A 23852-nucleotide genomic window follows, 5' to 3' on the forward strand; every position below is an offset into this window, starting at 1 on the left:
ATGTATTTGCCTGGAATGTTAACTATCTCTTAAGATTTGTATTTCACATATAGTGTAGGCTTTTTATTGTAGAAGGTTATTTGAATGTCCTCTAAGAATTGCTGAATTGTTTATTGATCTAATAATTATATATATTTCTTGGAACTTCTGATGTCTGTCCTTTTTTTGGTCCTTTATCTTAAAAATTTAATAAACAAAACATCAAAGAAAAAGGAATTAAAAAAAATAAAAGATGCCTAAGAATAGATCCCTGAGGCTTTTCTATTTGAGAATCTTCTATATCAGAGTTATTGTCTATGGAAATCTTCTGTGTACAATTTCTCAACTAACCTTCAAAAGTCTCTATGGAGTTACCTATAAGCCCACTATCTCTGAGCTGTTAAGGAATATTTTATGATCAATAAAAATTTCTCCTGTAAATATGTTTCTCATTGAATTAGAGATAACATTGGTGGTGTGAGGAAGAGAGCAGTCATGGTGGAATGAAGCTAGTTTATACTGCAGTCAGTCTTGTTTTCTGGCACAGGTATTTGAAATCCTTGAACATAAAATATTCAAATAATCTAGAACTAGAATGTGTTTATACACTTTTCCTTTTATTTCTTCTTTGTGATGACCATCGTAGGACCTATTTAAATTGAGAGCAGCAGTAACTGTAAAATGTAACTAAATGTCTTATAGTTGAGGCAGATCAATTCAAGATACTTCAATCTTAGGTGTTTGGGCCTAGGTGTGTTTTTTCAAACACAAACACAGGTGAAGTGAAATAGTTTTAAATTGAGGGGTTTTTCCATTTTTCAATAGAACCTAATCTTTCAACTTTTTTCCCTCTTTTTTTTTTTTTTTTGTACGTTGACTACACTGTTCCTTAATTCCCTTATACTTTTTTCTGAGGCATAACTATTTCAAAATACATCTGTGTGCACAAACACTATATATGCCCCTTCCTCATCATTCTTTACCACTGAATAGTTTGAAGTATACTATACAGGATGTATTTATTTTCCCTTAGTACTCAGATTTTTAAACAGCTCCTCACTGTTGACTTTGTTTTTGGCATTGGATAACTTGAAGATTATTCATGAAGTTAGCTTTCAACCTGTGGCCTAATTTTGTGTGGGTTTTGAGTTTTTGAAAATACATGAGGATTTGTGGGTAGATAACAGGAGGCTCTCAAGTAATCATTTCAGAGGGGTTCACGATTTGTTTTTCTTCAGGAAGTTTTAATGCAAACTTCATTCAATAAGGAAACTCTTGGGAACTGCATGTGCTAAACTTACGTTTTGTTTCAAGAGTGTGTATAGATACACCACATTTCTTTCACTTTTGATAGGTTTAGTTCAGAAAACAACATTAACCATAGGCTTCTAACTGAGGTCACCATTCATTACTGGTTCTTGGTGATGATCAGGATCCATTGTGAAGTCTGACCATTTGTTTCAACATCCTGTATTAACAGCTGTTGACTTTCTTAGAAATTGTTAGTGAAGAGCTCCATAAGTTTCTTTATGACGCAATGGAGATTATAGTGTTGGTCAATTGAATTCTGTCCTGAAGCTTTTGTATTGTGGTTAGCTGTAGTTTATCTTGTCTCTTCCTCATGTTTTAAGATCCACAAGAGTCTACAAGAAGAGAGGTTGAGGATGGTGTTAGTCATTAATGTCTTCAGTAAGACTATAACTATTTGTCACTTAGGTTAATGGTAAAGATAAAACGAAATGTTCAAGTTGTTTTTTCTAAAATTGAGACAAGACAGAAAGCTAAGGATAAAAAGCTAAATATTGAATACATTGAAATATAGGCTAAAGGTTTTTTGAAGCGGTTTAAGTAACTTTCCATATGTTTTAGGTAATCAGATAATCTCAGTCCTCCTGGAATGTTCTTTGTTACATTTTTCCTTGGCTATGTAGTTCTAATCACTAGTTATAGGATCACTCTCCTGACATTGCATGATTTATAGTACTACTTTATGATCATTACAATATTTTCTGGGCTGCAGGTCCTAACCGCACTGAATCCTCTGTATTTCTAAAAATGTGTGGCAAAGACAAAATAAGAAATCTTATTTCCCTATTGTTGCACATAGGCTGATTTTTAAAAAATTGCTAAATCTATATTCCAGCATTGAAAAGGAACAGACATATTAGTTGTAAAATAGGCTTTCTGCAAAAGAACATAAAACACTTTCTAACTCATAGAAATTATTGTATATCATGCACGTTCTGATCAAATTAATACGACAGTTAACAAGATCCTTCCAACCTTTAAACTGTGACATGAAATGTTGTTTCTAATATTGATATTGTAAGATGTGTTACTCTAACATTGAATACCCTGTCAAGAAAAGCAGAAGTGTTCTTACTCATAAATGCTTAAGTATTGTCTGCTTACTTACCTACATCATTTGAGACTTCTAGGGATTATTCCATAACTAGAAAACCACATTGAAATTACCACAAAGGCAGGTAAAAACTTTTGTGTGAGCAAAAGATCATCTTTCTTAATACCTCATGTCTTTACTTTTGATTTTGGAGTATTACAGGCTGTCTTGTTTATTAGTGAAAGCATTTTATTTTATTATCTACTATTCACACCTCTGTGTTTAAGATTCTGCTTGTGCCCCTATTTATGATATATCTGTTTGATTTTTTTTTTGTTTGTAGTGTTATAAAGCAGTATGTCCCACTCTTGAACTTTTGTTTATCACTAGGAAAGTTTGCTATCATAGAATCATAGAATGTATTTGGTTGGAAGGGAACTTAAAGATCACCTAGTTCCAAACCTCTGCCATGGGCAGGGACACCATTCACTAGACCAGGTTGTCAAAGCCTCATTCAGCTGGGCCTTGAACACCTCCAGGGGTGGGGCATCCACATCTTCTCTGGGAAACCTGTTCCAGTGCCTTGTCACCCTCATGGTAAAAAATTTCTTCCTAATATCTAATCTAAACCTACTCTTTTTCAGCCATTCCCCTTGTCCCATCACTACATGTCCTTACAAAAAGTTCCTCTTTGGCTTTCTAGTAGCCCCTTTTAAGGTATGGTAGGCTGGCAAAATGTTTCCCTGGGACCTTCTCTTCTCCAGGCTAACCAATTCCAGCTCTCAGCCTGTCGGTGCTCCAGTCCTCTGTGCATCCAGCCCTTTTCTGGACTCTCTACAACAGGTTCAAGTTCTTCTTTTTTTGGGAGCCCCAAAGCTGGACAATGTATTCCAGGTGGGGTTTCATAGGGGCAGTGTTACAGTGCGGATACGGCAACACGAGGCCCGTGGAAAGAAATATCTATGGACCTATTCTTGATAGATGTTTCAGAGATGTTTATTTCTCCAGCCACATGGCCGGGATCTGCCGAGGAACTGCTGCAATCACGAGACCCGAGGGTCCTTGCCCGCACAGGGGAACACAAAACCAATGGGGAACGAGGCTGACCAGGGGCCAGGGAAACCCCGTGTCTCCCCCCAGGGCCCCTCTCCCAGGACCACATGGCAGGGGGAGGGCCCCAACAGGGCAGAGTAGATGGGGAGAATCATCTCCCTTAACATTCTGGTCATGCTTGTTTAGATATAGACCAGGACACAGTTGGCTATCCAGGGTACAAACATGCATTTCCAGGGCATGTCAAGCTTTTCATCCAGCAAGACCCCCAAGTCCTTCTTCTCAGGGATGCACTCAATCCATCACATGCTGTGCTGCTGCACATAGAGTATTTAGATAAAGAAAACTCAGGCACATGGTGTGATTCTTGGAGCTATATTGTATAGGGCCAGGAGTTGGACTTTGATATCCTAGTGGGTCCCTTCCAACTCAGGATATTCTGTGATACTATCGTATGATTCTATGAAAGCCTGAGACTGAGGGAAGATACTGGAAATGGAGGAGAACTACAGAGATACTGAGACTCATGACTATGAGCAGGTCCCCAGAATGAAATCTGAACCTTTTGCCCAACCACTTCTGGCCAGCAGCAAAATTGTGGAGTGGAAGGGAGTTAAAAACTAAGGAATCATAAAGCTGGAGGCAGGGTGAACAAGTGAGTATGTGAGATAATCAATTAGTGTAACAGCTCATGTCATGTTGATTATTAAGTAAGTGCCACTCAGATGAACTCTGAGTTGTTGACATCTTGCCTGTGATAAATGGGCTCCACGGACCCAGCAAACCTATTATCCAAGGGATTCCAAAAGTACCAGCAGTGTTTTCACATAGAAAGACAAATTTAAATACTTTCAGAATTTACTTAAGAGACTCACTGCTTAGTTTTGTTTTTCTGAATGGCATTGGGCAGGCACTGAAAAACCTTCAGGTACTTTTTTGAAATTCTCAGTGACAAATTAATAGAAACTATTTTCTAAAAGCATCACAAACATGGCAAAAAGGCTTTTGTTGACTTCAGTGCCTTGCCCATACCCTGTAATTTAATATTAATGATATTTCTTTGAAATCAGATTTTTGGGGATAGGTGGCTTCAGTCATATGAAAATAAGTTTGCCATTTTAATTTTTTTTCTCATTACTCTAATTAATTAATTTTGCATATGAAGAGAAATAGGTTTTCATTCAGTCCACTGCCAAGGAAATAGAAGTGTGCAAAAGTCCACAAAGTGCAAACTGAAAAAAAAAGTGCTAGAGGACAAATGTGTTCCTTCTTGGTTTCTGACAGAAACTATTTATTACATTTGTAGTATTTTCCTAGGAAATAAGCTCAAGAGATATTCTTTCAAATGTGTCAATGGTAGCATTTGCTAGGACTTTAGGAAAAACCCTTGAGAAGTCCATGAAAAATGGAATTATAAATTTCACAGCTGATTGGTGTATTAACATAAAAGTCTAGGATTTAAGTATTCTTATAAGTAGGATAAAATCCAACTTAGTTTGCTATGGATATGTGCTTCATAATTAATCCTATGGTGGTTAATGAGATGTGAGACCTGAGTGTAGCTCGTCCATGTTTGGGCATTAACAGTTTCAGTCTTATATACTAATAATAGCTATTTTCTAACTAATTTTGATTAGAATTACAGGTTTTTAACATCCTTGAAATGCATTCTTACTGTCATTGAAGACAGGAGCATTACTGTCCTGAAAGCACTGAGGAGGACAATGAGACCATTACTTCCTGTCAGATTTATTTGAATTGACCAGTATTTTTAAATGCCTTTGTGGGTGCACAGACAGAAAGAGAGACATAACACTGATTGTGTAGGTCTGATTTTCTTCAGAAACCAGGAAATAATCAGTAATCACGCATGCTCTTCCTCAAATCCAAGTTCCACCTCTCACCAGGATAAAATTAGTTGAAAGAGAATAAAAAGAACAAAAACAAGCATTAGAAAACACAACTTAAAACTGAAACAGGAGAGCCTGGTTGCTTAGGCTTTGATAAAATAAAACCTTCTTTGAAGATGTAAATGTATACAGCTACAAGGGAAAGCCACGATCAGTTCTCAGGTTCTGACTGAAAGTGCTGCCTAGGCTGAACTTGTACCATGCTTCAGTCAGCTAATTTTACATTGGAGACCCAGCTGAGCAGTGGAAATAAAAAACTATCACACTTCCCTATTCTGTAAACTTGGCAGTGTCTTTCCTCTGAGCTCTTCCCAGCAGTATCTGCCCTGAGAGTCTCTGCAGTTGTTTGGATGGTGTTACCTCTGACAACCAATGCTAGCTGACATAAAATGAAGAAAACATCTCTCTTTGAAATATGATCTACCCCAAAAAAATTTAAACACCAAAGTAGCTCTTATGTGGAAGTGTGGAGTGTCTCCAAAAACCATTAATTGCTAAATATTGCCAAAGCATTTGATGAATATTCTGCTGCATATTATTTTAAACAAATCAGTTAATACATTTCATATACTAGTTGAAGGAAATCTCTTCCTTTAAAAACACATAAGCCATGAAACCATAAAGACACCAAAGAGAAAATGAAACATCCTAGAAAACATTTATTTAAAACAGAAGTCAATTTGGAGTAACTTGTAGAAGATTAATTAACCCTTTTTCAGTTACATTGCAAGTGTTACCTCAAAACACAGTACCACAGAAAAATTAAATATACTGTAAACACACTTTCTCATAAACTTATTAGGATTTGCAGAATAGCATGAAATAATAAGAACAGAATTCATGTCAATTAGTCCTGATGTGAAGCTATGACATTTTACTTTGCAAACAGCAAAAGAAAAGTATTTTGTTCAGAACCTGATCCAGCTCTAGCTTCAGACAAAGAAATAGTGGGAAAATCCAATGGAGAACTACAGATCACGCTAAAAATAAAGTGGTTTTAATGTAAATATATATTTAAGATAACAGATAGCATAAGACAATATACAAAACTAAGAATACGAACTGTTGTCTTTAATATCACAGATTATTAAAAATCTGATTCATGATCTAACTTCTTATTGTGCTGGGTGCTGTACAGATAAAGAACAAAAGATAGTGGGAAAAAAAGGCTATTTTAAATTATCAGGAATAGTAGTCTGACAGGAGAACGGAATATGTTGACTTCATTGCTAGCAAATATAGAGTTCAATTAGGAATTCATATGGAGGGATTTCTGTCTTAAAGGATAAAGAGATTACAGAAAACCTGAAGGATTTCTTTTGCATAGGTCTTCACAGAGGATAATGGAGACATACTTTCCTACATGTAGTGAAGGTATCAGGTGATGGAACAAGTCAAGAAATTAAATTTAAATAAATCACAGCAACCAGATGACATTCACCTAAATTAAGATTTATTAAATAACTAATTACTAAACTACCTATATTGCTGCATAAAATAATGTAATTTATGTATAGCATAAGCTTGTAGGTTTGTCAATTTATATCCTTCTTGCCAAATAGGTTGCCAGAGGTAATCCCAAGAAGCCTGGATCAGTGAACTTCTTTTCAACATAAATCCTTGTCCCATTGCTGTTAGGGATTTTTAAGAGAAAGGTGTGGCTTCTCACTTTTAGGTTTTGCTCGTGTTGCCTTTTCATTACTCATTCATTATTTGCTGAAAACATATTTATCTCTGGCAATTCTTATGCATAATTGTCATGTTTTAGGGATAGCATTCTCTAAGTTAGTACTCCTGCTAAAACCACATGCTGCTTCCCCTCCCTATCCAGTTGGAGGCACAACAAGGCAAGATCACGGGCTGAGATAAGAAAAATTTCCTGGAAACAGCAATGAGATATGAAAACAAACAGTAACAGCAACAATATAATAACTAAAGGTATAAGTAAAGAAAAGATTGAAATTGAAAGTCCCCAGCAATAAACAATATCAGACCATTCTGTCTGCCATTTCTTCTCAGCAGGAAACCTTTCTTCCCAGAAGACAGTCCCTTCCACCTGCTCTGGCTAGGGCATGAGGTGGTACATTGTAATCTCCCTTCCAGTTACTGAAACCCTGCCTTGTTGGAACCAGGACAACAAAGTAGGCTACGTTGTTCAATCCAGAGTAATTTCACCGCACTTCAGACAACTCAACTACATTTTATACTTTTGTGCTGGTGGTTACTATTCCATGACTTCTTGAAAATAGTTAATTTATATAAACAAATCTTTCAACAATCTTGAAAGTTGCTAAGATTGAAGCACTGACTGTATCATAAAGTTCACTCAATCTCCTGCAGTGCTGTTGCACTCTGGTCCTCATAGCACATTCACAGGTCTGTCTTTTCAGAACTGTCCACTTGTCATAACAGCTTTTCTAATAAAACTAAAATTTCCCTAGGAACACGAAAAGGTATTTGCTATATTCTCTAATGTTCCATATTCAATGATTGTTTTTAGAATATTATATCAGATGTGTGATAATTTCCTGAAAAAGCAGATTCTAACAATTGTCCTCATTAGTCAGCCAGACTTGATCTTGAGACCTTAAAGCAAAATGAAATCAACCTAAATGCTTGGCATCTCCAATACTGCAGCATATTTGAAGAGGGTTTTGAGATCCGTACAGGTATCATATATACATACATACATACATACATACATACATAATATACATACAGGTAAAATACAAGCACTGGTGAAGCCACACCTCAAGTACTGTGTCCAGTTCTGGGCCCCTCACTTCAAGAAAGGTGCTGCAACATGATCAGAGAAATGTTGCAGTTGGCAGTGCCAGGTGGTAGAGTGCTGGGACCTTCTGAAAGCGTCTCCAGAGGAAGCCACCTGGCGAGGCCACTACATGCACACATATCACACCAGGCAGTTCCAAACACACCATCTACAAAAGAGGCAGGAAGGGTCTTTTTTCCACAGGAGGAGTTTATTTCCAGGCACATGAACAGGGATGAAGACAAAAAACTGGGGAGGGTCCAGGGTTTTATATGGGGAAGATAGGGGCTGAGAGAGCACAAGGGTCCAACGATCTGAGGGCACAGGGGTAGCATGTAGGCGGGGTTAGGGTATGGGAGCCAATAGGGAAACAGTGGGGGAGTAGCAAAAGGAAAAGGGCCAATGGGAGAACAGGGAAGGGAGAACTTTCTGGATTGGGGACACATAGGGTAGAAAAGGGGCAGGGAGACCAACAGGCCAACAAGGGAAACAGAACTGGGGTATATTAACATAATTAAACAAAGTATCCTGGGAGAGGCTTCTTTGGTCTCCACAACTGGGAGGTAACAGGCTCAGAGCTCTTCCTCCAGGGGACCTTCAAGGTCTCTTGATTGGTAGGCCTACCAGCCTCCTCAAGAGAAGAGCCACAAAGGTTGTGAACGGTCTAGAGAGTAAGTCTTATGAAGAGTGGCTGAAGGAACTGGGGTGATCTTCTGTGGAGAAAAGGAGACTTAGTGAAGACCTTGTAATTCTCTACAATTACCTGAAAGGAGGTTGTAGTGAGCCTACATCTCCCAGGCAGCTAGTGACAGGAGTAGAGGAAATGGCCTCAGGCTTTGCCAGGGGTGGTTCAGGTTGGACATTAGGGACAATTTTTTTCATTGAAAGGGTTGTCAAATATTGGAATGGGCTGCACAGGGAAGTGGTGGAGTCACCATCCCTGGAACCGTTCAAGAAATGACTGGACGTGGCGCTTAGTGCTATGGTTTAGTTGCTATGGTTGTGTTCTGTCAAAGGTTGGACTTGATGATCTTGGTGGTCTTTTCCAACCTTAATGAACTTATAATTCCATGATTTTGTAATGGTTGTATACCTGCTCAGGCTTTTGGGGTTGTGCTTAAATATTTGTGCAACTTTCATCTACTGTGTGCCTCTCATAACAGCCATGACTGGCTGTAACATGAGATACCTTTTATTTTGTTTTATTATAGTGTTGTTAGCAATTGTTAATTTTAAGTATTCCAGTGAGGGACTAAATTTACTTATCTAATAAGATTATCATCTCTCAAGTCATATCTCTGAAATATTTTCTGCTTTCTCTGATATGTATTGTCTTAAGCTTGGCTAAGAGTGTTTTTCATGAATTAAAAAAAGCATAACTCAGTGTGTCTTTTAAGTTGCTTAAAATTATAATGCAGATATTTTCTGTGTAAAAGACAATGTAACTCAATGTTGTCTATTACAACAGGCTCCATGACATTATGGGACCAGTCATCTAGTAACAGACAGGGGTTTTTTCCTCTTTTTCATTGATGATCCAATGTCTTTTTGCTTCCATTTTTATTTCACAGATATTAACACACTACCTTAAGAAGGTTCAAACGTATAATCTCTCATTTATCTTGTAAAAGACAGCACTGCAAATTTGTTCTTTCCGTTTTGCCTTATTATTTTAGGTGAGGGGAGGGGGTGGGAGGCATAGTGTGAGTGTAGTAGTACTGAATTAAATCATAGAATCATCAAATCATAGAATAGTTATCTGTTTATAGGTGGTTACATCAAAGACATTTTCCTCCAAATCTATAGAAATATAGAGCATAAATTGGCTACTTTGGATTGCCTGTAGCAATAAATATTTTTGTAATGAAAACATGTATTGAGAAAAAGTCCATGGATTTTTACATGGATTTTCGAGTTTTTTGAAATCACCAGCAGTCAATTTAGTTGCTCCAATCTTTAAACCTAAGGGCCTAATTCTGACAAAGTCTTTTGATATGTTTTCATTACTTTCCTATGGTATTTGCTTGGAGAGAACTGTAGAATATTGCAACAGAAATTCATATTAGAATAACATTCATCCTCAGATTTCTGAGACTCATAAAATTTGTCAGGCATTTATTCAGTGCACAACTGCATAACTCCGAAAAGACTTATTAGGAAAAATTTCTTGTTTCCATACAGGACATATTATGGTCACTGTGCAGATGATCTTTAAAAATACAGTTAAAAATTTAGCATATTCAAGTTCCTCAGTACCAGAGTAGCCATAAACCTATTTGCTATTTAGCCATTTAACACAATTATTTACTCTTCAAGAGATATACAGTTACTATAGCAACAGCTGCATTTACAGTCCCAGAATAAATGGAAAGCCTAATCTGTCCTGCCAGTAAAGCAAAAAGCTTTTTAAAATGTAGTTTATCTCTTGCCTTTATAATAGAAATTAGTGGCACTCAAATTATGAACCATGATCTGGTTGCAGACTGCCAGCTTTGATCTTGAAGACAACTGTTACACCCAGCTCATGGTTTGACTGCATGTTCAGTAGCTTCGACAAGTGACAGTAATATACTCTTTTATTTTATTTTTTTTCTTTAGACTATGATAAGATGACGGATGCAGACAGAATAAATGAGGCAATCTTTAGCGGACTCTTTTTGTGGCTGAAATGATCAGTAACCTAGGGTGAAAAAGAACTACCTTTCACATAAAATGTTAATTTAATAGCAATGAAATAAAAAATTAGAAGTAATATTATTTTTTAGAAGTATTACAATTTTCCTTATAAAAAGATATAAATTAGAAAATTTTCAAAACAGAGTTCTATAACTCTTTGCAGGCTTCCTTGCTGCTCAAGATATGTGTGTGCAACTTGATATGAATCGGTTTTACAGATTAATTTAGACTAAAATAAGATATCACTGTATTCTGGAACAAGCAATGTGCTTGCAAAATCTACCTTACATATGTGCAGAGCCTGAGTTCTTCAAAATAAAAATATTTGCTACAAAAAGAATACTAAGGCGATCCATTTGGATGATGCATTTTTATATTAAAGATCATATTTTATAATTTTTATTGTTATGAATTTACTAAACCTTATAGGTGTCTGCACAAGGATTTACGTGAGGAACAAAGCTCCATTGGTCTATGCATCAAATCAGTTGAGCATGATTTGTACTCTGTGTCAACAGTGAGTCACTGAATTTGGGTCGATCGATGCCTGGCTTGCTCTCCCTCTCCCGTTGTGCTGGCTTGATCACACCCTTTGGGACAGGGGCTATAAGGGCTCTCTAGAGCTCTCATCCTGTGCCCTTCAGGTGTTGGTAACATGGCATATCAAACAAACACGTCAACTAACCCCTTTTGCTTGCAGTCATTAGTAAAAACGGCTATGTTTTGGCCTTGGAGTGGTGCATATTCTTCCTCTTTTTAAAAATAATAATAAAAAAATTGATATATTTTCACCAATTTATATATTCCAATGCCTTAAAAATAATGTTAATCCTAAAATGTGTTACCTCCAGCATTTTTTGGTCTTCTTCCATTTGAATATATATGATCTTATGAAAAAGAACCATTTCTGCAATGTGCTGCCTTAGTTGATTTTCTCCTCCTAATTATTGAAAGACTGAAGAAGAAACTTTTCTTGACAGATACATAAAGCCCTGTCTTGAAGTTTGATTTTCACTTTTTAAAGTGGTGCTTCTTAAAGCTTTTGTTTATGATATTTTCAATAAAAGAAATTTCCTGTGTATTCTTATGCAAGGAAAGCATCTAGATTCATAATGCTTGAAGAAAGCTGGAGTATTTTCGGGCTTGAAAGTTCCTGGTGAAAGTTCCTGTGAAACAGTCTTTTCAGGTAAGAGGACTGGAAAATAGTCAGTGTTTCCAGATGTACTGAAAATGTCTAATCAGTAGCATGTCATACTACTTACATCTTGATTACTGCACAGCAGGTAGATTTTTGGCAGCCAGCTGGTCTGAGAGTTAAAAAAAAATACTATGGCAAATTATAATGTTAGGATTAAGCAAAAATTATGTTAAAACTAAAAACTACCTATTTCTGTAATCTGTGAAGAAATAATATTGTATAATATCTGTGATTTTAGCTAAAAAGATGTGTGAAAAGATGCAATCATTGGTTGTAGCTTATTTCACAGATATTTTAAAAACTACAATAATTTGCTAAAAAAGATATTATTAAGGAAGGTTGTGGAATGGCACTTCATGTTCTTCCAGAGCACAGAGCTGAACTGAATGCAAACAGCTGTAAATGAAGAAATGTGTAATTTCAAATTCAGACTTCTAAATCCAAGAAGTACTGAAATACAGAACACACTCATGCAATCTTAACTCTGCCTTCATTAGCAGCAGTCCAATCCAGTTGTAACCTGTGCACTTACTTTTTCATGGGCAGAACAAATAGGAGATATTTAGCCCTATATTAGAATGAAGTAATACAATATCAAGGCCTCCTTGTAGTAATCAATGAGTTGTTCTTTCTCTCTTTTGTATTCTTTCGTACAAGGTTAGTGTTAAAAGCTTTAAGTTGTAAACATCATCCTCATCCGCAAATCTGGGCTTTATTTTTTACTGCAGTTGCACTAATTTCAAACACACAAAAAGGGGATCAGTGTCTCCACTTTGTTTTTCTCTCCCCAGAGACTCAAACACCTCCCCTCACATTCTCCCTTATCCTCCTGTTCCTTAATCATTTGTGCTCTCCTGAGAAACTTTTCCATGCATAATTCACACCCCTGCCCCTCTTCATTCATTCTTAAAATTCTGTCTAAATTTTTTGTAGACTGGATTTCTTGAGAGTAGAAATGAGACACCTTCCCTTTTCCTCTTTTAACAGGGCAGGTTTGAGCTGCAAGTGTGCAGTCTACTGAATGGACGCTCACATGATTTTGCATTGCTGCTGATGCTCAGCCTTACACTGCCACGAGCTGGGAGAAGGCAACTCCACTTTCCACTATGTTCCAACTCATGTGAGCACTGCTTGGCTATGCTCCCCAGGTACTTGGATTGTATAGGTTAACATGAGGAACATTTTGGTGCATTTGCTCTGCAGACACTTAACTGACCAGTGTTGGAGAATAAGTCTCATGAATTATTGGTTTTGACACTAGTGAAGAGTTGTGGCTGTGTATAATAAGTAAAAAAAACCTACAACCAAAACCCATTGATGCCAATAACAAATATGATTACATTTTTTGTTCAAATATGTGCAAAGATGTTGATACTTCTGACCTGTAGACCACACCGGGAAAGGTGAAAGAGGAGTGAGAAGATTATATGCTGGGAACATTTTACTCTGATAATTTACATTTGAATCTATAAGTTATGCAACATGTAGGAACCCAGAGTGCCGAGAATATTTCTCTGGCTGTTTTAAAGTGTTCTTACCCCCCTGAACAACACTGTTTTAGCCTCAAACCTTGGAAAAAATTACCAATGGTCAGACAAGAACTAGAAAATACTGTGGTGTGAATTAGGTGATGGACTACTATGTAAGATTGTCACAGAGTGAAAAATTTAGAGGTTTTGGCCTTCTCTTTATAGTAAATAGATAAGAGTAAAAAATATCAAAATGGAGGATTGTTGTTGTTCTCTAAACCTTCTTCTCCTTCTTCTACTACTCCATGTTCTGCAATAAAAGTAGTTTGGAATGATTGGATAGAGAATTCCGCAGTTCCTAGTCATGTTACTGAATAATTGGTAGGAAAGTGAAAATAATGTATGTTTTTAGTAACTATTGGTTAAAAAATCTTTAAAAGGCTGTGTAAATTTTGATAGAGAGGCCTCACTCCTGCTTTTCTGTGCTCTGTGCTGTACCTGGGTCACGCTAGTGGCTCTGTTCCTCTGATAAGACTTAATGGGCGACTATCTGGAAGCATTGAAACTCAAGGAAAAGTCTCGGTTATTCTTTGAAACTCCTTGCAAGGACTTTCAGCAAATTCTCTCCCATCAGGAGGGACTTGATTTACGTCATGGTACAGTGTCACAACAAAGCCAAGGAAGTGAACTTAGGCTCTAGAACTTCAGAGCACATATAGAAATATCAACCTTTGAACAGCAGAGTTCTCAACATTAAATACAAGAAAGCTGGGATTTCTCTACAGTGCTTCTCACACTTGCAATTTTCTTCTTTATCTTTGAAGGGAAAATTCTTCAGTCCTTGTTCTATCAAAACTGCCAGTATTAATTATTAATAGGAATTTTGTTCAATGAATAATGACAGAGATGGCACCCTTTGTTCTCAACAATTATTTATTTTCAGTCTGTGAAACTCTTCAGTTACATCTTCTTGTAGTTTTGGATCACGTATGCCTTAAATTTCCTCATGTCATTTATCTCTCAACTTTGGTTGTCACACAAAAAATATAACTTTTACCTGCAGTTTTGTCTTCATCTCAGTTTCCTTTTTCTCAGTATTAACTCTCATTAGTCCTTAACTGTCAATTTTAGTTTCTATTATTGCTTTGAGGAAAAATACCATAATTATCTAGAGCACTGAATATGTATTGACTAGGTTAACATTTAGATTCAGTATTACAGATATGAATATTAAAAAAGACCTCTTCAATTCAAAAAGTTTAAATCACTTCCCAAATATTCTGATCTTATGTTTGAACTTTTTTAAAAGATTCTGGGGAAAGGATTCATAGTTTAACTTATGTTTTTTTCATTGGAGATATAAAATAATCTTATCAGAGTCAAAATTTCTCAACAGAAAAAAAGACTTAGCTGTTTGTCAACAGAAGCATGAAGACAGCATTCAATAATAATTAGTATACAGAAATTATTAATCCTTTATGCATGCTGAAATTTATTTGGCAATTCAAGTTATTAACAAGGAGATAAAGGTTCATCCTTGCACAGTCATGCTCTTTCCTCTCCTCTTACTGCCTTTGCAGAAAAGTGACAGTTCTATTTGTCCCCAATAGAAAATGGACTGGAGAAATAAGCATTGTAGCTGAAAAATCCTTTTTAAGTTAGCATCAAAAATATCCTTAAGACTGAAGCTTGGTCTGGTAAAAATTTTCAATTCACCACTGGAGAGGTTCTCATTTATCAGCCAGCACCCGCAGAAGCCATTCCCAGGAAGCACTATGGAAGTGGGTATGACTCACTTCTTACAGGTACTTTCCATATAGCAGACTCTTTCTGGGGGTTAAAAGAGGAGAGCGTAGCATAAGCATAGACTATTTTGTGCCTTTTGGCCTGAGAATCTGGGAATACCACCCAGCACTGTTTAGTTTGCTAGCACAGATGTAGAAATATAATCTGGGATCTGATGGTGCTAAATACTATCTGATCTGAACTGTTGATTGCTGCCACAGGAGGTGTCTAACTCCACCCTGGGCACTGTGGTAGGCTGCCTGAATATGACTCAGTGTTCAGAAAAATGTCTGCCTTCTTCATAATTTACCTTTTCTTATTGATTTGATAATTGAATTATGCAGCATTGACTGTAACATTGCAAGGGTAGAATTGCGAGGATGGCAGACCACAGAGTGAGTGGAATTAGAAAAAGTGCCTTTTCAGACGTACAACAGTATGCCTGAGGAAGCTTCCTGAAAAAGGAGGGGTTGGGTGTAGTGTAAGAAGTCTTTTATCTTTTTAATGTTTATGACTCTCTGAAAATAATATTCAAGGAAGTAGCTCTTATGAAAGACATTCTCAGATGCAGCAAATAATGATATTGATGAGAACAAATTAGTTTCATGGTGGAAGTGTTTAAAAATAAAAGTTTCTTTGAACTCAGTAAGAACCAGATTTAATGAAATTTAAATTAAAGTGAATGGAATAGATATGTAAGAGTTAATCATCTGGAATGGCAATAATATGGAATAGAGGCTCTTTTCTTCGAAAGAAACTGGTTGAATGAAATCATCTGTCTTGATGTTTATTGTTCTTTGACTGAGGCATGCAAATGTATATTTGGAAAGCCAAATTCTGATCCAATTAAAGTAAATATCAAGGATTAGGATTTTTTCTGTCTTTTTGATTGTCTCTTCTGTAGGAAAGTGAATTGTCTGCCTGCACTTTTGGGGAAATGCATTTTGGGAGCTCAGCAAGGTCCTTTTTTGTTGTTCTAATGCAGCTGTTAATACGTTGCTATGATATAATTTTTGTCTTTCTTAATATAATTTCATATTTAGCATGAAAATAGTAATCTAAAGTTAATACCCCTACTTTCTAATTTTGCTAGAGTTTTGCAGGTTGCAACAGAATATAGGTACAATTTCATTTTTTTGTGATCACATATTCTTTATTTGACTCTTGACCAGCTGGAGGTTTGCCTTAAAATCATTAACAATCTGTCCAGACTATGGAAACAAAATTAGGGCAAGTCAGGTCTTGCATTCACTTCAGTGATATATGTGCAATACTTGGTTTTGATTTTTCTTTCCTTTTTCTCCTGTAATATTTGTAAATAGCAACCCCTCTCCTACTACAAGCATATTATTGAGGATATCTTCCCTCTCAAAAACTACCTTACTCCATTCCTGGATTAAAGGTTTTCATATTTATTTTAAATTCATTGTTACTGCTGTGGTTAGCTAATTGATGTTGGTAAAACCATGATTTTATCTCATCAATGAACCAAATACACATAAATTATTATTATAGCAATATGGAAAAACTCAAAATCACAGATGATTCTGTTGACGAACCTGGTTTTTGAGTGACATGACTACAAGGCTAGGCTACAGGTTTATCCAGAGCAGTGTCCTGTCCCTGCTCAGTGGACTGTTATCAGCTACAGGATGCAGTTGTGTTTCACCTAGTATAATTCCTTAGCAACTTCTACCAATTCTTCTGAAACAGAAATTTACAATGTCTTAGAATTTAATAGTTTTGATAGGTTTTCATTTCATGCAAACAATTAATTTGATCTTGAAAGAATAGCCTATTCTGTATGACAGCTGGCAGTGAACACAGAACTCTGCTACCTATATGAAATTCTGGCAGCAGATGCCTGTACTCAAAAGAGGTGGCTGCCACCACGGATTTTCTTTACTTCTGACTCCATTTTTCAGTGCTAACTGGCTTGGGGTGGACAAGTTCACTGAGGGCAGTCAGTCACAGGCTCTCTAAGGCTTCAGCAGTTCACTATTCAGCACTGCTTCAGCAGTTCAAGTGAGAGATCTTGATAAGATCATCCAGGACTTTTTCCTTCATTGATTCCTTAACTGTCTAGGCAGTGTCAACAAGATGCACATTTCAATTTAGTGCCTGTCCCAGGGTATTAGCCACAAGGCACAGACAAATCAGAAGATGCCACAGAAAGGAATACACAATCCCCTTTTTTTCTGTATCTCTAACCACATCCAGTACAGAGGATCTTAAAAGTTGCTCTGCATAGCACCATTACCACAACTTCAGCTCTTGTGTTTGGAGAGGAAAGAGGTAGCACAAAAGCCAGGGGGGACTGCATTAATGTGTACTCACATGCAGCGGTGGAATTAGCCAGTTACACAGGATTGAACAGGTAGTCTCTAAAACAGCTGTGTGGAATATTTCACAGCTCAGGATCTCAGCTTTCAATAGCACAACAGCCTTTATGATCAGACTGGCAGCAGTCATGTATTCTGTAGACCTGACACCTAACTTCTACTCACACCAGAAGTCCCTCCCTCCAACTCCTTTTCTCATCCCATAATAAAATCATGCAAATAGAAGAAGTAATTATGATTTACCTGTTTTAACCATAAGGGTTGGTGTTGACCGTAGTGAGGAATGAATAAAAAGGTGTCCCCTTAAAACTGTTGAGCCTTACAGTGCTTTTATGCTGGGTCCACAAAAAGACACCCTCTGGACTCTTCTAAACTTGCAGGATCCAAATCAATCTGTTTGTCTTAAGACATCCCTGACAGAAGACCTCCTCAATATTTCCATAGTAGGAGCATATCTGCCATGCCACATGCCAGGTGCAATTGTCATTCTTCATTGTTAAGATGACCAAGTTAATCTCCTTGAACTATGTGCAACATTCTCTCATCAAGGGGAAATCATGAGTTTAACAGATTTTTTCTGCTGCTGGATTACCCTGTTTCTGAAGAGACAGAGGGACAGCTTTCTAAAGGCACAGCTGACACCACCTAAGGTTTTCTGGAAGACTAAGACTGGTGTAATCAGGACAGAGCAGAATGAAACAGAATAACATAAGAGGATTTCAGAAGAGGATTCAGTAATGAGGAACATCAAAAGAAAATAAGGTAGGCAAAGAAGAATGGGGTTATTGATGTAAAAAGGTTGAGAAGAGAGGTTGGATAGAAGAGGGACAGCTACATCTTCGAGATTTGATATCTTGTAGTTGATGTTAAAATCGGAACCATGGATTGGTATAATGAAGAGCAAGAAACAGCTCGAGATATCACAGGGACTCTTAGCAATTAAAGACCCTTTTATTGGCTCATGTGTTGGAAGACTTCATAGAATCAAACAGAATCACAGCATCATTTAGCTTGGAAGGCACCTCTTGAGATTGTCTAATACCACCCCCTTGCTCAAGTAATGTCAGGTAGAACAGATTGCCCAGGATCACCTCAGTCAGGTTTTGAATATCTCCACAGATGGAGAGCCTACAACCTCTCTATCAACCTATTCCAGCATTTGATCATGGTCACAATAAAAGAATTTTCTGTGTTGAATTTCATGGGATGTGTTTTGTGCCACCTCTCTATCAACCTGTTCCAGCATTTGATCACAGTCACAATAAAAGAATTTTCTGTGTTGAATTTCATGGGATGCCAATTGCCTCCTGTTGTATTACTGGGCATCACTGAGAAGAGTCTGGCTCCCTCTTCTCCATTCCCATCAACCAGATATTTATACATATTGATAACAAATCCCTTCTTCATGATAAACAGTCCAAGCTCTTTCAGTCTCTCCTCATACAAATGATGCCTTCAGTCCTTTGATGACATTCGTGGCCCAGTGTTGGACTCCCTCCAGTAAGTCCATGTTTTGCTTGTTCTGGAGAGTCCAGAACTGGACACAGTACTCAGATGTCTTACTAATGGTGAGTACAGATGAAGGATCATCTCTTGACCTGCTGGCAACTCTTCCTAATTCAGCCCAAAAATACCACTAGCTTTCTTTGCAATGGAGACATGTTGCTGGTTCACGTTCAGCTTGCTGACCATCACTAACCCATGGTCCTTCTCTGCAGAGCTGCCTTCCAGCCAATTATAGCAGTGTACTAGTGCCTGGAGTCATTCCTCCCAAGATGCAAGTGCTTACATTTCCCTTTGCTGCATTTCATGAGACTCCTTTCTGCCCAATTACTCACTCTATCTAGGTCCCCTGGAATGGCATGTGGTCTGCTGGTCCCTCCTTCCAGTTTTGTATCACTGCAAATTTCCTGACCTGCATCCTTCCCCATCATCCAAGTCAGTAATGAAGAGTTTAAACAATAGTACCCAGTACTGACTTGCCTCCAAACTTTGTGTCAGTGAAGCCTATTTGAAGCAGATTTTGAGTGGAGCTTTAGTTCCCTCTAAAAGTTGTCTGTGATCCGAATTATAATCAGTAGTTGAGAAACAGCATGGCATGTGTTTCAACAGTGTAATATTGTTGCAAACAAATATAAGTTTTACTTCTCTCTCCATGTGATTAAGCATAAGGATATTGAATGTAATTTCATTTTTGTCTCATTCTTCATTGTTTGATTCGTATCTATATTTATATTGTGATCAGACTACTTCATTTAAACTAGAAGTTGCTGTTTCTCCTTCTTTCCTTACACTGTGATGTAACTTTCTAAATTATATAAAAAATATTAATTGCCCAAGATCCTTTCAGGATTTATTATGGCAAGTCTGAAATAATCCTGGCAAATGTCATACATAAACAAAAAGATCTATTGAAGAATAAAATAACCAAGACTGTACAATTCCAAAACAGTGAAATCCTATTCTAATAGATTTAAGGGAACCACGAAAGTCATGTTGCCATGACCACCTTGATGAATTATTTTCTCTCCAGCCTAGTGGTAGTGACAGTTCCTGCACTGTAATTCTTAGAAGTTTCTCATGCTTCCACCATTCCTTAGGTTCCTTAACCTCAACCTTCCCTTGCATAACTCCCCAGTTTTTCAGCATACTTCAGAAAATATCCACAAGAGAGAATATATGATGTGAGATTTTCAGGACAAGAGTGTAAGGACAGAGCGAATATCTCATGAACTCTGGTCAGCATGGACATCAGCCAGATGCACAATGATGCGTGACCCCCTCTGCCCCATCCCTGCTCACATTGGGGGTACCCCTGCACAGGGCAGTATAAGCAGTGAAAAATTTTAAAACAAGCTGAAAACCAGTTATGTGGGGGAACATAAGATCATCAGATTCCCATAGGAAATACAATTGAGATGAAAATACTTGGTTGTTAATTTTCGTATTTAATTACCATGTAATTTTTGTGTGAAATTTTGTCAGAACTGATGTTTACAAGACTGACTCCTGTACTAAAGCAAAATTTGGCACCTTTACAACTTGTTTTGGAAGACACAGGATGACAGGGTCCAGTGTTCATGCTGCAGGCATTATTGCTGTGACTGCTAAATGTTATATGGTTACTTTTGTAGTAGGGATGGGAATGAGGCCTCCAGTTTCACAATAGACTATTTAATACCCGTCATCTGAAGAAAATTTCAGTCAGTAGCAACCCTAAATGCAATTGAACTTAATGACCTAGAGGTGAAAGACTCTGTATCTCATTACCTCTTCCCTAAACCTTCCAGTCCCGGAGTGTTTTCTTCAGTCTTTTGAAAAGAAACATCTATTGTACAGACATAACTGCTACTGAGTATCTTAGTCATTTAACTTTAGATTGTTGAGTTTCATTATTGTTTATTCCTTTGTCTCAATCTGAATCATTTTCTATGAATCAGATAAAGCACTATCATTATGATATCATTTATGAAGGCTACATAATTGTAGCTTTTCTCACTAAATCTTTGAAATAGTGCATTTCTTTCCTCACTAAATACTAATTTATTTTCAGATGTGGCTATTACATTATTCTTTTTATTTCTCAAGGAAATCCTTTTTAAGTAGACATCCTCTGTATTTTTCTACGAGTGTCTGAATTGTTCATTAGCTTTAACTGTAAAATGAATTTTCTGGGAGACACTTTACAAAAGTATTTTTGGTATTCAGGCAATTTTTAAAATAAGTTTCTGGTTTTAAAAATTTGAGGAAGATATGTATTTATTTTATACATGACCTGAACAAAACCCAGAGTTTCCTATAGAAGTTATATTTTCAAAGCATTTATCTAACCTGTCAGTCTCCATCAGTTAGAAATATTTTAGGCACCATTAAACTAAAGCATCAAAGACATGGGAAGCTTGTTTCCCTCCAAGTAATAAGTTTACATCCTGAGAAGTGAAATACAAATCCTTACTACTTCTGAACAAAAATATTTAGACTCACCCCTTCAAGATTTCAGGTATATTATTTGAGGTGAATTCTTGCAACAGTGAGTGAAAGACATTATTTATTGACTAAACATCCTACTTAGAAGAAACATTTAGGGTAAATGTTTGTGTTTATCCCTCTTCAGGAAAAAAAATCTGTGGTTCTGTATGTTCTTAGCTTCCACAAGATTCACAAACTTCTAAACAAGAAACATGCTCTTTAAAAGACTATTAGCAGTGGGAGGTCACATAGAACAAGATGCCTGGCAGCTGGAGAGCACTCCTACCAATGAACATTGGCACTAGTGGCTCCTTTGAACCAGGAACCATTCTAATGGAATAGTGATATTTCATCAGCATTTCCCTTTTTCTTTTTAAAAGTAAAGGAAAAAAGCCACCAGCCCAGCTGCATTTCAGAAAAAGATAGACATACCCATTTGCATATATGGTCAAGTGAAATTATCTTAAAATCTCTGTATATGTATTTTCTAGATAATCAGGCAAGTAAAAGTCCCCCTTAGAAGTGGAACAAACAGGAAAGAAATAAGCATTTCTAACTTGTACTTTTCCTTTGCTTAATGTATGGATTTTTAATTATGTTAACATCATCATCAACATCATCATTATCATGTCTCTCAAAAGGATTTCATTGACTTGAAACCTCATATCTGTATAAAATCCTGTAGGTACAATTTTTAATAGATATTTAGAATGATCATGTATATAGGATGCAAATGAAAATTCCTTGTCTTTCCCAAAATTTTTTAATGGTTTTGAATATGAATATAGTGGTTCCCCAGGACCTTCTTGCCTCTATATTCAGCAACACCTTCATCCAGGAGATCATTTAATGAACAATAAGAGGTTCAAAGTAGTATTTTCATTTTTCTCCAAAATGAAGTCAGGTAAGAGCATATATTGATAAACTATCTGCAGATAGTTGAATTATGCAAAAGAATTTTATTCCTACTAAGCCACAGGAATGTAATATAGAATTCTTCACAAAATATCTGTAATGCTGAACAACAGTCCCACTAAAATAACTGTACTTTTGTTTGCAATTCTAGCAGAGATGTCAAGAATTTAATGTGCCTTTACCTTAAACTGCACTCTCATCCATGAAAGTGGGCCCTGGTGAGCAGAGCTGAGATTTTTAGCATAGGGAAACTTGTACAGCCATCATCTGTATTGTAGCTACTTTGTTGATTGGTAGAAAACTTTAGTTTCACAAAGGTGTTCATCTGGGCTGTTCCTCAAACATTGCGCTACCTTACTTTTTTTCTTAAGCTATTTATATTAGCCTTTAGGTTTATAAAAGTGCTCAACCATTTTTTAAGTTGCAATAAGAATAGCAGGCACCACAAGATGGAAAACAGAAAAGGAAAATATATCCCACACAAAAATATAATTTCTTATAAGTCAATCAATGCAATAAAAATTATAGGAATTTTAGTCCAAGGGTGTTCAATTTGCCATATATTTTAAACATGGAGGCTTGTTAGAGAGTATGGTTGTGGGGAAAAGAGTGAAGGACTATGATTCATAACGTATTTGGAGAATTAAAGTGGTTTCAGACCCTCAGGCATGGGAAGTTCTGATATGGTATTTTTTCCCCTACTCCATGAACATTATTTATTTGATGTTAAAGTACCACGTATAGAAAATTGAAGCAGAATGCAAAACTTCTGTTGTAGACAGCCCAATTTCTACAGAGTTTAGTTCTTTGTAGGTGAATTTGTCTCTCTGTGTACAGACTATGCTTATCTGATGGTCCCATCTTTTTATATTCCCTTGCCCTTTTTTTTTCTCCAAGGAATACAGACAAACCTTCCAAATTTGTATTTGCTTTTTAAAAATTCTTTGAGGATCTGCTTTGCCTTAATTTATACCAGCCAACCTCTAAGTCCTGTGTTGCAGTTAGTAGCATCCAGCTCAAGAAGTACTTGGCTGGACTCTTGCTGGAGCTCAGAAAAATAGTCATGATTTTTCTGAAGGCTCACTGTAGATTGTATAAAAATATATGAAAATCTTGGATAAATCCTCTGCTTGTGATGAAAAGGTGCTTCTTTTGTCAGGATTGATTTGTCAAAGAGTGGGGTTTAGGGTTGGGGTTTTTTTTAGACTGTATTACCTGAATCAAGGAGATAATTCAATATTCAAAATATTTTTAATACAAAATAACTTGCACATATGAACACTTGCAGGGAGTATTAAGAAGTAAGTGGATGAAGACTGGCAATGCTGGAGTTTCAGGCAATAACAGGGATCTGATAAAAGGGGATGGAGTTTAAGGGAAGATTTGAGCATGTAGGTAAAAAAAGAAAAAAAAGTAGTAAGTGATAATTCTTTTTAGCTCTAGCT

General features: G+C 36.7%; 1 long non-coding RNA gene across 1 annotated transcript in view; it reads left to right on the plus strand.

Moving 5' to 3' along the window:
- Positions 1–13138, plus strand: part of LOC108448224 — a 60420-nt gene extending 47282 nt beyond the window's left edge. Inside the window, exons 2-3 of the long non-coding RNA XR_001864041.1 lie at positions 11823–11915; positions 12915–13138. This is a non-coding gene — a long non-coding RNA (uncharacterized LOC108448224). The remainder of the gene's footprint in view (positions 1–11822; positions 11916–12914) is intronic.
- The last annotated feature ends 10714 nt before the right edge of the window (positions 13139–23852 follow it).

This window comes from Corvus brachyrhynchos, unplaced genomic scaffold (genome assembly GCF_000691975.1).
Source record: "Corvus brachyrhynchos isolate BGI_N302 unplaced genomic scaffold, ASM69197v1 scaffold227, whole genome shotgun sequence".
Classification (NCBI taxonomy): Eukaryota; Metazoa; Chordata; class Aves; order Passeriformes; family Corvidae; genus Corvus; species Corvus brachyrhynchos.